We start from the raw sequence: 13,901 nt of genomic DNA on the forward strand, positions 1-13,901 counted from the left end.
AGTTCTTCCACTCCTAATGCATACAATCTATGCTGCCTAGCATCCCCGGAAACCCGTGCTGAGTCCCGTGCATATCCAGCAGGGCCTGACAATCTTCGGGGGTAGGCTTCCTAAGATACCTATCCCCGAATATCTCCCTAACGCCATGACAAAAATACTTAAGGCAATCGTGGTCAGTCGTCTCGCCGATGTGGAGGCACTCATCGAACATGTCGGTCGTGCCTCTGTATGCCAGCTGTCTCATTGCGGTAGTGCACTTCTGAATCGGCATGTGGCCGGGTTTACCAGCCGCATCCTCCCGCACTTCTGAATCGGCATGTGGCCGGGTTTACCTAATGCGCTTTGGTAATTGTGGTGATATTCTGGAATTGTTGGTTAGCTACCACGCTTTGGGTTGAGATTCTATCTAGACTGGAAATTAAGGTGGTACACTACTGACTAGGAGGTGTGAAAGATGATTAATAAGCAGCTGTGTATGTGAGATTGAGGGAACATTATGTTTCAGAAAATATCTGGAGGGTACGGGTTAATATAAAATGCTAAACGGAATATCAGAGAATAAGTGGTAGTTAGGTGACTAGGCTGACAGATCTGTAGGGTACCAGCAGAAAAAGGTAGAGAAAAGTAAAGGACAAAGCAAAAAGTAACTAAAAAGCAAAAGTGGTCCCAAACTTAGATGTAGGTGTTATCTTCTTCCACATGAATAAACTCAGATAAACAAACCTAGAATTCATCAACTAGAGTTTCAAATTAACAACTCACGAAAACAGATCTAACAATTAAAACTCCAAATCAAAAGATTAAACTAGCGAAACCGAAATTACGCTCACTGGGTAGCATGCAAGGTGGCAGAAATCATGTGAACTAAGCCTTCGCACTTAACACTTAAATCTAAATCTAACATCAAACTCAATTCACAAACTCAGAACGATCAACTTAGAAATGAAAATATGCATTCAACACTTGGAAATTACAGTAGCAACTAGATCTACACTATCTAGACAGAAAGAAACTGAATCAAACAGAAACCGATGCATAAAAACAACTTCATAGTAATAAAACGTCTAGATCTCAGCCAAAGCACTTCAAAGTCAGCAAGTATTGAAAATGCAACAGATCCAACGTAAGAAAAACAAGTAAGATTAACTACGAAAGCAATTAAAGATTGTTTTGCTACTCCGGATGATGAAACGACTGTCGCTACGCGACGAACTGGCTGGAACGAGATAATGTGGAACTCCAGCGAACTGGTGAACTTCAGGTGACCATGGCTATGGCGAGGAACGAGAAGATGTAGGACAATGCTGAAAGGAATGGTCTACCGAGAGAGAATTCTAACTAAGTGTAGAGGTCCTAAAATTGATGATGTCTTCTCTCTTCAAGTGGCTTCTATTTATATGGAGGCCTGCCCTTGATTTTTAGGGTAGACTTTCTTCATGTAATGACTCTTTTGCCCTTGTTTGTGGTTGATCTTCCCAGCAATCCTTCTTCTCCATCTCGAGACTTTTTGACATGCATACTGGTCAGTATAGCAACATTCTGATGCCCTTTTCACCTGAGTTGTCCGACTCTTTCCATACTGACTAGAACTCTTTCCCTGCACACTTTAGCAACTGTTTTGCAGATATAATCCAATTATGCACGTTATACTGACCAGTAACCAAGGCCTAGAATACGACTTATCAATCAGTTTGTAGGTTTAGAATTCAGTTGCTTGATCAAGCAGACTACCCAAGAGTACTTAGTCACTCCTTATACCTGCTCTTACTGGAGAGAGTTAGGCATGAGCAGTGGAATGTCGTCCACCACGCACGCCTCAACGCCATCTCTGAAAGGTTTCACCCTATGCCCATTCACCAAAAAGGAAGGAATATCAGGATCGCTTCCTTGGAGTTCGATTGCTCCATTTGCTCGTATGGTATAGGGGCTTATCCACCTTGACCGCAACTTCCCAGGCATCAGCTTAAGCCTTGATTGGAAAAGCAGCACCTTTTGCCCCACCTTAAGCTCATTCTTGCGAAGGTTCTTGTCATGCCACATTTTTGTCTTCTCTTTATACCACATGGCAGAGTCGTAAGCGTCAAGGCGGAGCTCTTCAAGCTCCTACAGCTGTAACTTCCTTTCTCCAGCGCAAGTCTCAACGTTCAAGTTCATCTCTTTGATTGCCCAGAAAGCCTGATGCTCGACTCCCACAGGCAAATGGCACATCTTCCCGAATACCAGACGGTAGGGGGACATTCCAATTGACGTCTTGAAAGCGGTTCTATAAGCCCATAGTGCGTCCTCCAGTTGACGACTCCAATCTTTGCTCGTGGGGTTCACCGTCTTCTCCAAGATAGCCTTGATCTCTCTGTTAGATACTTCAGCCTGGCCATTTGACTGCGGGTGGTAAGGTGTGGATAGTCAGTGGTGGACGCCATATTTCCTCATTAAGGCTTCAATAGTCCTGTTGATGAAGTGAGTCCCTTGATCTCTCTGTTAGATACTTCAGCCTGGCCATTTGACTGAGGGTGGTAAGGTGTGGATAGTCAGTGGTGGACGCCATATTTCCTCATTAAGGCTTCAATAGTCCTGTTGATGAAGTGAGTCCCTTGATCAGAGATGATGGCTCGCGGTACCCCGTACTGGGTAAAGATGTTTGATTTTAAGAACTTGGCCACCTCCCTGGACTTACACGTCCTTGTCGCCTTTGCTTCTATCCATTTGGACACATAGTCCACTGCCACCAGGATGTAGAGATTGCCTTCAGATGAAGGGAAAGGCCCCATGAAATCCATTCCCCATACATCGAATATCTCGCATACTATTATGGGGATCTGTGGCATCTCATCTCTTGTAGAAATTCCTCCAGTCAGCTGGCATCTTGGGCATCTCTTGCAGAACTCGTAGGCATCTTTATGGATGGAGGGCCAGTAAAAACCATTGTCAAGCACTTTCCGCGCTGTCTTCTTTGGACCAAAGTGACCGCCATAAGCTAGTGTGTGGCAGTGGACCAACACGTCATCTTGTTCCCAATCTGGTATGCTGCGTCGGATGACTTGATCCGCCCCCATCTTCCACAAATACGGATCATCCCAATAGAAGTATCAGGAGTCGCTTTTGAGCTTCTGCTTCTGCTTCTGTGCTCTCGTGGATTCATCATTTCCAGGTAGCTCGCCTGTCACCAAATAGTTAGCCAAGTCCGCAAACCATGGCTCCTTTTGCCTGTGTTGGATTTCTCTCCCTCGGTCAGCTTGATTAATTCTCTTAGCTCGGTTGATCCATTGAAGGCTGGACGTTGACTTGACTAGGTACAAGTGTTCTTCAGGGAAAGCGTCAAATATGGCTTCCCCATTATCTTCTTGCATAATCCGGCTTAAATGATCAACCATTCTATTCTCGCTCCCATTCTTGTCAACTGCCTCCCAGTCGAACTCTTGTAATAGGAGGACCCATCTGAACAGACGGGGTTTAGACTTCTTCTTAGCCAGGAGGTATTTGATCGCCTCGTGGTCTGTGTAGACAATCACCCTCACACCCAGTAGGTAGGGCCTGAACTTCTCAAAAGCATAGACCACTGACAGCATCTCCTTCTTGGTGGTATCATAATTCTTCTGCACTTGATTCAGAGTTTTTGACGCGTAGAAGATAACATAACTCTTCCCATCGATCTTCTGACCCAAGACTGCCCCCACTGCATAGTCGCTTGCATCGCATATCACCTTGAAGGGGTGACTCCAGTCGGGGGCACGGATAATCAGAGAGCTGATCAGTCTGTCCTTCAATAGCTGGAAGGCGGCTTTGCAAGCATCAGAAAATTCGAACTCCACATCACTCTGGAGCAACCTTGTCAAGGGTTGGGCTATCTTCGCAAAATCTTTGATAAATCGTCTATAAAAGCCTGCATGACCTAAGAAGGCTCCGATCTCCTTTTGATTTGTCGGATACGAGAGTTTCGCTATAACTGCCACCTTTGTTTGATCCACTTCTATCCCTCTGCTTGACACCACGTAGCCTAGGACTATTCCTTCGGTAACCATGAAATGACATTTTTCAAAATTCAGAACCAAGTCCTTCTGCCGGCACCTTTCCAGTACTCTGTTTAGGCTATTTAGCCCCTGATCAAATGTGTCCCCATAGACGGTGAAATTGTCCATGAAGATCTCTATGCGGTCTTCCAACAAATCAGAGAAGATGCTCATCATGCATCTTTGGAATATGCCCGGGGCATTGCAGAGGCCAAACAACATCCTTCTGTAAGCGTAGGTGCCGAAAGGACATGTGAAAGTGGTCTTCTCTTGGTCCTCTGGATTCACCGCGTACTGGAAATAGCCACTGTACCCATCAAGGAAACTGAAATATTGCTTCCCCGCCAATTTATCAAGCATTTGGTTAATGAATGGCAGAGGGAAGTGATCCTTCTTTGTGGTCGCATTCAGCTTCCTGTAGTCGATGCACATCCTCCACCCAGTGACTGGTCGTGTTGGGATCAACTCATTTTTCTCATTTTTACAACCTGTATTCCTCTCTTCTTCGGCACCATATGTATTGGGCTGACCCAGTTACTATCAGGGATGGAGTATATGATTCCTATGGAGACCAGCTTGACTATCTCCTTGAGCACCTCTTCCCTCATGTTGGGGTTGAGTTTGCGTTGTTGGTCACGGTGCGGTTTAGCTCCTTCCTCCAATCTGATGTGGTGCATGCACAAGTCTGGGCTGATGCCCACCAGATCTGTCAGCTTCCATCCTATGGCTTCCTGGTTGCGCTTTAGTACTTCCAGCAATCTGTCTTCCTGCCCCTGGGTCAACTGACTGTTGATGATAGCTGGCATTGTTTCGTCTTCCCCTAGATAGGCATACTTCAAATGTGCTGGAAGGGGCTTTAACTCCTTCGCAGGTTTCGAGGCTAGACACTTGAGCCTTCCCGCTTGACTCAACTGGTCGCGGGTGCTCGCAAAAATCCATCATCGCTTTCGCAATGGCTTGATCATCCATTTCGCCAACGTTCATGGCTTCATACCATTCGGCGACTTCTCTCTCAACCTCTTCATCTGCAGCGGTGTCAGTGAACTGCCTCTGTAGGAATTCATCTTCCAGATATTCCTGTACTAGCAGCTCAGTCACATCTACTGAGTACACGTTCTCGCTGTCTGCTGGCCTCTTCGTAGCTTCATCAATATTGAACATGAACTGCTCTCAATTGAAATCCAAGTTGATCGTCCCATTACGGACGTCGATTATTGTGCTGGACGTAGATAGGAACGGCCTTCCTAGTAGAACTCCACTTGACTCCCTTGCTGCTGGCTCTGTCATCTTGATGACGAAAAAGTCTGCTGGGTATAGAAAATCATTCACCTTCACGATTACAACTTCCAGAATTCCCTCTGGGTGAATGCAAGATCTGTCGGCCAATTGTATCATGATGTCAATATCGACGAGTTTGGCCTCTCCCAGTTTCCTATAAATGGAGTATGGCAGAATGTTGATGGATGCCCCTAAATCACACATGGCGTGCTCCACTTGAATATCCCAAATTGAAATCGGGAGCGTGGACATTTCTGGGTCGGTCTTTTTCGATGGGAGGTCACTCCTCTTGATCACGGCAGAGACTTTCTCCTCTGTAATCATTTTCCCTTCTTTGTTGACCTTCCCCGCCAGGTAGTCCTTTATAAACCTGCTGATTGGGGCCATCTTCAATGCCGTCGAGAGTGGCACCTTGACTTCCACATCTTTGAACATACTGGCCACGTCGAATGTGGCGTCTCTCTTCCTGGTCACCATTCCGCGGTATGGATATGGCTTGACCTTCTCGGCTTCTTCTCCTTGACTCTCTTATGTGGTCTCACTACCCACCTTCACTTTGCCTTTCTCTTTCCTTTTCGTTTGATCCGCTCCACTGGACTTTCCTTCTTCTTGGTGGCTTGGTCCAGGTATAGACACTGGGGACACTGCAGGTGGGCTGGGGCTCTGGTACACCTTCCCTGACCTCAGGGAGACTTCGCTAATGTTCTCACGCCCAGGTTGCTGCACAGTAGCAGAGATTTTCCCTTCGTTCCCTCTCAGCTCTCCCAGCGACATGGCAACTTGAGATAACTGCTTCGTAAGCATGTCCAGCGCCGCCCTTTGCTCCTTCTGAGCCTCCTGAATTTCTCGCATCGCATCATTAGGCTGGTGCGGAACCATCATTTCTCCTGGGCCTTCATTGGGGTGCCGGTTATATCTTTGGTTTGATGCCCCCCACCATGGTTTGGCTGAGCGTAGTCGGACGGCCCATAGTGCTCTGGCTGGTATTGTGGCTGGTTATGCTGTTGGTTGCCTCTTTGATGTGGTGGGACATAGCTATCCACCTGGTTGTTCGGTTGTCTCCCTTGGTTGCTTGACTGGGGGCGTTGATGTCTGCATCCCCAGTTTCCCTCCTGCTGTCTGCTTGACAAGTTAGGTTGTCCTCCACTGGACCAGTTCCCTTGATGACCGCTTGACCAACTGCCTTGTGGTCCACCTGACTAGTTCGCTTGACCACCCTGATCTCTCTTGGTTCCGAGCGGGCCAATTGGGCTGCCCTTCAGAGGATTGTATTTGTTGCGTGGACGGTTGAGGCGGTTGCCTTTGGTTCTGATCACTCCACCTGAAATTGGGATGGTCTCTCCACGGAGCATCCCTCCGCTTTCCCTGGATCCAGTTGCCACTTGCGTTCCAATGACCGATGGCATTCACCTGAGGTTGTGGTTCCGCTTCAGGAGGGAACTCGCAATAATAGTAATGGTGCTCTTCCGGTGGTGGTGGCACATAAGGCTTCTCCTTGGGTACAGGCAGTGGAGGCGCTCTGGATTTTTCTATTGCCTCTAGCACCTTCTTCTCCATTTGCTCGAATCGAGCCTCCAGCTTCTCATCACTTCTTCCCTCCGCTGCGTGCACGTCCCCTCGTCTATATTGGCCACGGGAGGTTTCATATGATCTATTCACTTCGATTAGTCTCTCCAAAATACTCTTTGCTTGACTGAATGGGGTTTTTGAGAAATCCCCTTGGGCTGCTAGGTTGAGGTCGTTTTTGCTGTCCACCGTAAGTCCGCCATAGAAGGTTGAATAGACCTCACGATCTCCTATCTTGTGGTTGGGGCATGCTTGAAGTAGTCCTTGAAATCTATCCCAATGCTGGCCTAGAGGTTCATCATACTCCTGTCTCACCTCTGTGATCTCTCTCTTCAGGGTTCTCGTCTTCGACGCTAGGAAGAAGCGGTCTAAGAATATCATGCGAAATTTGGCCTATGTTCTGATCGATCCCTGGCAACCTCGATAGCTAGACTCATGCATCGCCCTTCAAGACGAAGGGTATAGCCTTTAGCCTATAATCCTCCGAAGTCGATCCAGCCGGCACAGGCTGAATATCACAGTATCTGCAAAATTCTTCCAGAAATGCGTAAGGACACTCCTTCGAGAGGCCATAAAAATTTGACAATACGGCTAGCACCCCTGATTTGATCGCGATCGTCCGCATTTCTGGAGTAATAGCGATGCCATGGTGGGCTCCTTCTCGTCGTGGGCATGTAGGGAGCCGATTCCTGAATCGTTGTCGATGAGGGACATCTCTGATTCTGCTTGCTCAAGTGGTGGTGGTTTAGGTGGCGCGTTCTAATCTCCTTCTTCCTTGCTGGTCAGCCGCATCCTCCCGCACCCTCCCGTATCGACGCTTTAAAGCACCCACGATACGCACAAAGAGCGGACGATGCATCCTAAAACGTCTCTGGAACACGTTCTCCCCAAATCGTGGCTCCGGTGTGAAGTAATCCTTGTACAACCGACGGTGTGCAGCGAGGTGGTCCCTGGGTACTATAGATCGACGATGGATGGGTCGAGGTACCGCCGGCGCCAAGGCAGTGGTTAATTCTGAATGAGTGGTGACTAGATTTACCCCTTCTTCCCTTGGCCAGTTGGACTCAGTTTCATTTAACTGCGGAACACAAAAAATAAAGAAAAGTTTATCTACACTATTCACACCAAAATTCTTAACAAAACTCCTCATAAACTAAGAAATAAAAGAAAAGAAAAACAATTAACTATATGTACACTAAAGTGTCATACAACAAATGTATGCAAAAACGCCATCCATCCCCGGCAACGGCGCCATTTGATAGAGGGAGAAGATGAGACTATGACTCTGACAAACTCCATTGATGAATGCTGAAGCTTGAAAATTCGTGAATGCAATATTTAACTTGAAATCAAGAACGAAAGCTAAGAAAACTGAGATCTACGCAAACTGGTCAGCGGGACAGGGTGACAGAAACAAGCAGAAATGAATTCCATGCATTTTTTGAGGAACTTAACCCGATTAAAACTTGTAAACACTCCAAGAAAACTTAGATCTAACTAAGCAAAGCAGATTCAAGCACTTAAACAACAGAAATCAACGTAAAACTACCAGATCTAGCTACTAGGCAGAAAGAAATAATAAGCAAGCTGAAACCCAAAATAAAACCACAATAAACTTCTATGCATTCAAGATTATCACCCAAAAGATGTTCCAACTAAATAGCTACTGGAATCAAAGTCAAAGGCAAGCAAAAGTACTTAAACTAAGAAATCTTAAAAACAAAGCAAGTAAAAGATTGTTTAGCTCATCTGAAACTGAAACTGGAGGAATTTCTGGAACTACGGCGGCTGGAATGAATCAGGCATGATACTCCTCGCCGGCAGGTGGTCGGAATCTTCAAGTCAGGCTGCTGGATTTAGATGGAACTAAGAGCTAGTGGAGCTATTCTCCTCAAAAGTGATGTAGTAGTGATGATAAGTCCTAAGTGAAGTGGTGTCAAAATTCTACCCTTTTCTTTATGTTCAACTCCTATTTATAGGGTGGCTTGCCCTAATTTCTAGGGCTTTCTCTTCATGTTGAATGACAATTTTGCCCTTCTTTAGATAGGTGATTATTCCAAGCCAGTCCTTCCTTCTCGTGTCTAGTTCTGTAGCATTCATCCTGGCCAGTTTGCGTATTTTCTGTTCATACTAACCAGTTTGCACACTTTTCGCAACTTTTTCACTCGAATTCCTTCTGAACCTTTCCTCTTGATTTAGTACTTCAACCTGCACACTTTAACAACTATTTTGCAGATATTATCCAATAAAGCACCTTATACTGACCAGTAACCAAGGCTGAGAACGAGACTCATCAAACTGCTCACACTTAACACATACTTGTCCTCAAGTATGAAGGAACAAGCTAAATAAAAATAATGAGTTGAGTTCGCAAGCCTGGTTACCTCCCTTCACCGACCTAAGACTCTAAAACTTAAAAGACTCTTCAACACATAGATGACTCACAGAAATTAAAAAAACAAGAAAACGGATAAAAGAAAAAAAAACTCATAAACACATTACACAAGCTATATTTTCAATCAATCCTCCCCCTTGGGTTGAATTAATCCGGCTGTAAACAACTTCGAAATTCTACCACCCTCCCCTTCACTGGCTAGTCTATCCGCTTGTCAAGATCGCCACTCTTATAAGCCAAAAGCTAGGTTCGCTCAGTCACTCATTCCTCACCAGAAATGTTAGGACTATTCTCTCAAATTGCTGAACCACAGATGCTTCGGACTCAGATCTCACGTGCGGCTCCTGAAGGGCTTTAAGGCTTGTAATGGGGCTATTGGTTTGTAGTGTTTGGGGTGGGTGTTCCTAAGGCTCTAAGGTACGAAAACTACTACTTTATTTTTATGTGGGGGAACTGTGTGTATCTGGGCTTTTGGCTGTTGCTTCTCTTTGGCTTGGCGTTTCCTGATATTGACCTCCAACAGGTCAGTAGCTTCTTTGTGGCTTCGTCACCCTTATTCCTTCTTCCTTCTTTTTGTTGTCAAGTGTTTTCGACCATTTTCTTCAACATATTTTTTAAATATTGCTTTGCCACCCTTATTCCTTCTTATTTTATTTGGACCCGGAATTTTTCCTGGTCGATTTTCTCCTTACCTCTCGATTTCTTTCTCCAGTTGATTTTTCTTGTACGTCCTCCTGGCCAGTCGCCTTCTTGCCTTATGCCTTGCACACACACAGTCCCAGTGGCTAATGGGTTATATCTGGGTATAGATTTGGCTAGAAAGAGGGGTTCTAAGGGTGGTTTTTTTTGTTTTTTTTGCATGGGGGGGGGGTTTCCTAATGTCTTCAGGACTTGCTACACGCGGTCACCTTACCCTAGGCATCATGTGGCAGCCACTCTTTTCTTTTTTTTTTAAATGTTTAGCGGAAAGTGGTTCCACTTTAGGCTTTTAACTCACCATTTTAAGAGGGCTTTCACAATTGGCTTCTAATCGGGTTTTTTCTTTCATACTTGCATCCTCTAGACTAGCCTGAATCTAAGAAAGGTGGTTTCTACTCTTGGTGTGTTTTATTTCCATCGATCATCTCGCCTTAAGATTGTATTAGTTGAGTTTTAAGCCCGTATTTTAACACCTAACCTAAAAAAAAACTTAACCTAAACTGACTTACTAGGGACTGACTCGACACATGACAACACATATATACAATTATACTGGCCATTATCTCCTCCTCCCACTTCATCCTTGCTTGCCTTCACGCAAGTTTAGTGAAGTGGAAAACAAGATGACCAGTATCTAACACATAGAAGCACAAAAAACCAGAAAACACATAACACATGGAAAACATATTATATATGAAACTTCTCACACTTAGACTATGCAATAGGCTAAGTGGGAGAAGAATAACGAACATAGAGAAACACATAGACAATGTGGAACAAGAACTAATATGCAAAACATACTATGTCAACAAAAACTTCTAACACTTAGACTATGCAATAGGCTAAGTGGGAAAAGGTATATGACTCACATAAAAAAACACAAAACAAAGACAACTTCTAACATCCTAAACACATATAACGTTGTAAACCTTCGTCTTCTCAGACTTAGACTATGGAATAGGCTAAGTGTTATGAATGAGGGTATACGCATGCTAAAACATGTACAAAAAAAATAGAAACAGCACAACTAGAAAAAAAAACTCAAGTTTACTGCAATTAAAAAGAAAGCTAACTGGTCAGTTGGTAGGGTCGGTCATCTTCTCCTCAGGATCCTCTTTGGTCAGGAGCCTTGTGCAGTTTCCTTCTCGGGTTCCTTTGTTGGTACACATCAGGGGTGTCACTCTTTTTCTTATGATTCTTGAAAGTCCCCTTGATTTTCCTCTTTTCCATGGGCCGCAGACGATGGTTGCTGGGGACCTTGCTCCCGATCAGTTTGTGCACTTGTCCCAGCTTCTTGATGATAATGGCCGATAGGACCACCCTTGGCTTCTTGGTCTCCTTCTTTTGCTTTCCTGCCCCATTGCCTTTTCTCTTTCTTTCTTGGTTGCATTTTCCTTCTTTGTCTCGATTTTCCTGTAAGTCAGTTTCTGGTACTGGTGTCTCTTTCTGGGCAACAGGGATGACAAGTGGATTATCGATGTTAGCCTGTCACGACCGCACTTTGCTAATGATAGCAAAAGCGGGAAATCCGTGACTAATAAGCGGAATTAACAAAATGAGGAAAGAACTCAAGGGACTTGCCGAAAGGCCAATCAATTGATACCACAAATTAGAATCCAAGTATTTGATACAATCTCATAATAGAATAATTTGACATGTGAACTGAATCAGAGTTCAATGATGAGACATTACTATTCTCATTTAACAAAACACAGCGGAATAGGTCCCTACTGAACGACTTCGTGTATGAAGACACGAACCGTCGAGAAATCCACACGATTATTTAATAGCATCGACTCCGATCAATTCTTCTCCATCTTGACGTTCAACCTGCACATTTATAAATACATGCAGGGCTGAGTACAGGAGTACTCAGTGGACACGTGCCGAAAACAAAACATACAAATATAAGTTGTCATCCATCAACAGTATCACACGGGGGTGTTTCTTAAAAGGCCCGAGCATACTAAATTCTTTTGTGATCTTAAAAGTCCGACTGCAGTCTAAGTTCTTTGATGTATCCAACCATGTCTGCTAATCTAGTGTGCCGTGAAGTGGCCACCTTCAACAAGCACCCTCGCCGGCCAACCTCTCTAGGATGGCTCACGACTCTTCAACGTGTACACAAGTCTGTGTTGGGATTTTACCCACTCTCAGGCCCGAATTCGATTTACGTTTTGGGGTTACCAAAACAAAATAGGCACTTAGCCTCACAGACAAGCTTCATCAAAACAAACATTTATGGCATGACAACATCTTGAAATAATCGCAGTTCCATTTTGAGAAAAGATGATATTTCATAACTTCAAAACATTTGCTTTATATCCACACTATAGTGCTGGATATTAAAAGAAAGCCCACCTGGTATGCTTATCTCCAATTAAAATTCCTCATTTGGCATCACTTGCCCTTGTATAAATTCTCCTTTAGAAATAAATAGCGTAACACGCTAATTAGTACTCGAACTATTTTTCTGAAAAAAAAATGCATGCATCCTATAGGATAGCATCTATCTCTTAGTCTCGGCTTATGGGATTTTTCTTAAATCCTAACTCGGCTTCATTTCTCAGCAGCATTTAATTATTCGCTTTACGTATCTTGGAGAAATTCTATTATCTCTTAAATAGTAAAATATGGATTTTTAAAATCCATCTTTAAATTCCTTCTTCTTCGGATTTTTCTTAAGGCCGCCCATGGCGTCGCGGGGCGACGCCGGTCGGCCCTTCGCGTCTCTGCTTTAATAATTTCCATCTCAGGAACTCAATAAATTATTCGGGAAAAATTAAATAATTCAACTTTCGAGATCCATGCTTGAATAATTCTCAGCCCACTTCCCTTGCTAATTTATAATTTCCTTACTTCTCCAAATTATTCTTTATTCCATCTCTCAATTAAAGGACGATACTTGGCCCAACCATTTAATTTAGGCAGTCCACTTTACTCCCTTTTTATTAAATGGGACATAGCCCAACAATTAAAACTTATTGGCCCAAAAACAAGTAGTGATCGACCACTACTACTATTTCAATTAGGGCCCAACCCTAAAAGAAACAGTCAAATATACTCCATCCCCATCGGCCCCTTCCAGAATCCTCCCCAATCATTCCCCCTTTTTCTTCTTTCTTCTTCATCTAGTCGAGATCTCCAATTTGAGAAGAGCAGCGGCGGTTCCGCGTCGCCAACTGTTGAATCGGCGAATTTCTGATGTTTTGTGAATGCAGGAAAATACAGATCACGACACAAATGATTTTACGTGGTTCGATTTACTGAAGTAAATCTACGTCCACGGGAAGAAGGGAGGGCAAGATTGTATTGCTTGATCTGGGATTACAGCTTACAACACAGACTTGCTATATGATATTTTATCTCTAGAGAGCTTAACCTTTTTCTATCTGATCTAAGTTCTATTTATACATTGAACTAAGATCGTGGCTTGCATCACCACTCATGATGGTTGTGGATGTCGTGGAGGTCATGGAGGTCCTGCATGTAGCGTAGGTCATGGCCTACGATCGTGGCCTGAGCTGACACCACGTGGTAGTGGGTGTGTTGGAAGTTGTGGAAATCCTGTATGGGTCCACTAACTCCTTGTTCGGTCGAATACTGAGACCGAACTGCTTTGGTTGCCGATCTGAGAGTAGAGCTTGATGCCGACCTGAGAGCAGAGCTTGATTGGTTGGCTTTTACCGAGCTGTAGGCTGAGGCCGAACTCTTACTGAGACCGAACTGCTTTGGTTGCCGACCTGAGAGTAGAGCTTGATTGGTTGGCTTTTACCGAGCTGTAGGCTGGGGCCGAACTCTTTGGTAATGCCGAACTCATACTCTTCCTTGGGCTTTGGGCTGATGGGCCGTCACTGCTGTTGGGCTTGTTTAGTCTGTACCCCATCACTACCCCCCCCGAAAGACGAAGTGAATCAATTCGGCGAAGCGAGTCACTTCGGCATTCTGGATAAAGG

Source organism: Salvia splendens, chromosome 14 (genome assembly GCF_004379255.2).
Source record: "Salvia splendens isolate huo1 chromosome 14, SspV2, whole genome shotgun sequence".
NCBI lineage: Eukaryota > Viridiplantae > Streptophyta > Magnoliopsida > Lamiales > Lamiaceae > Salvia > Salvia splendens.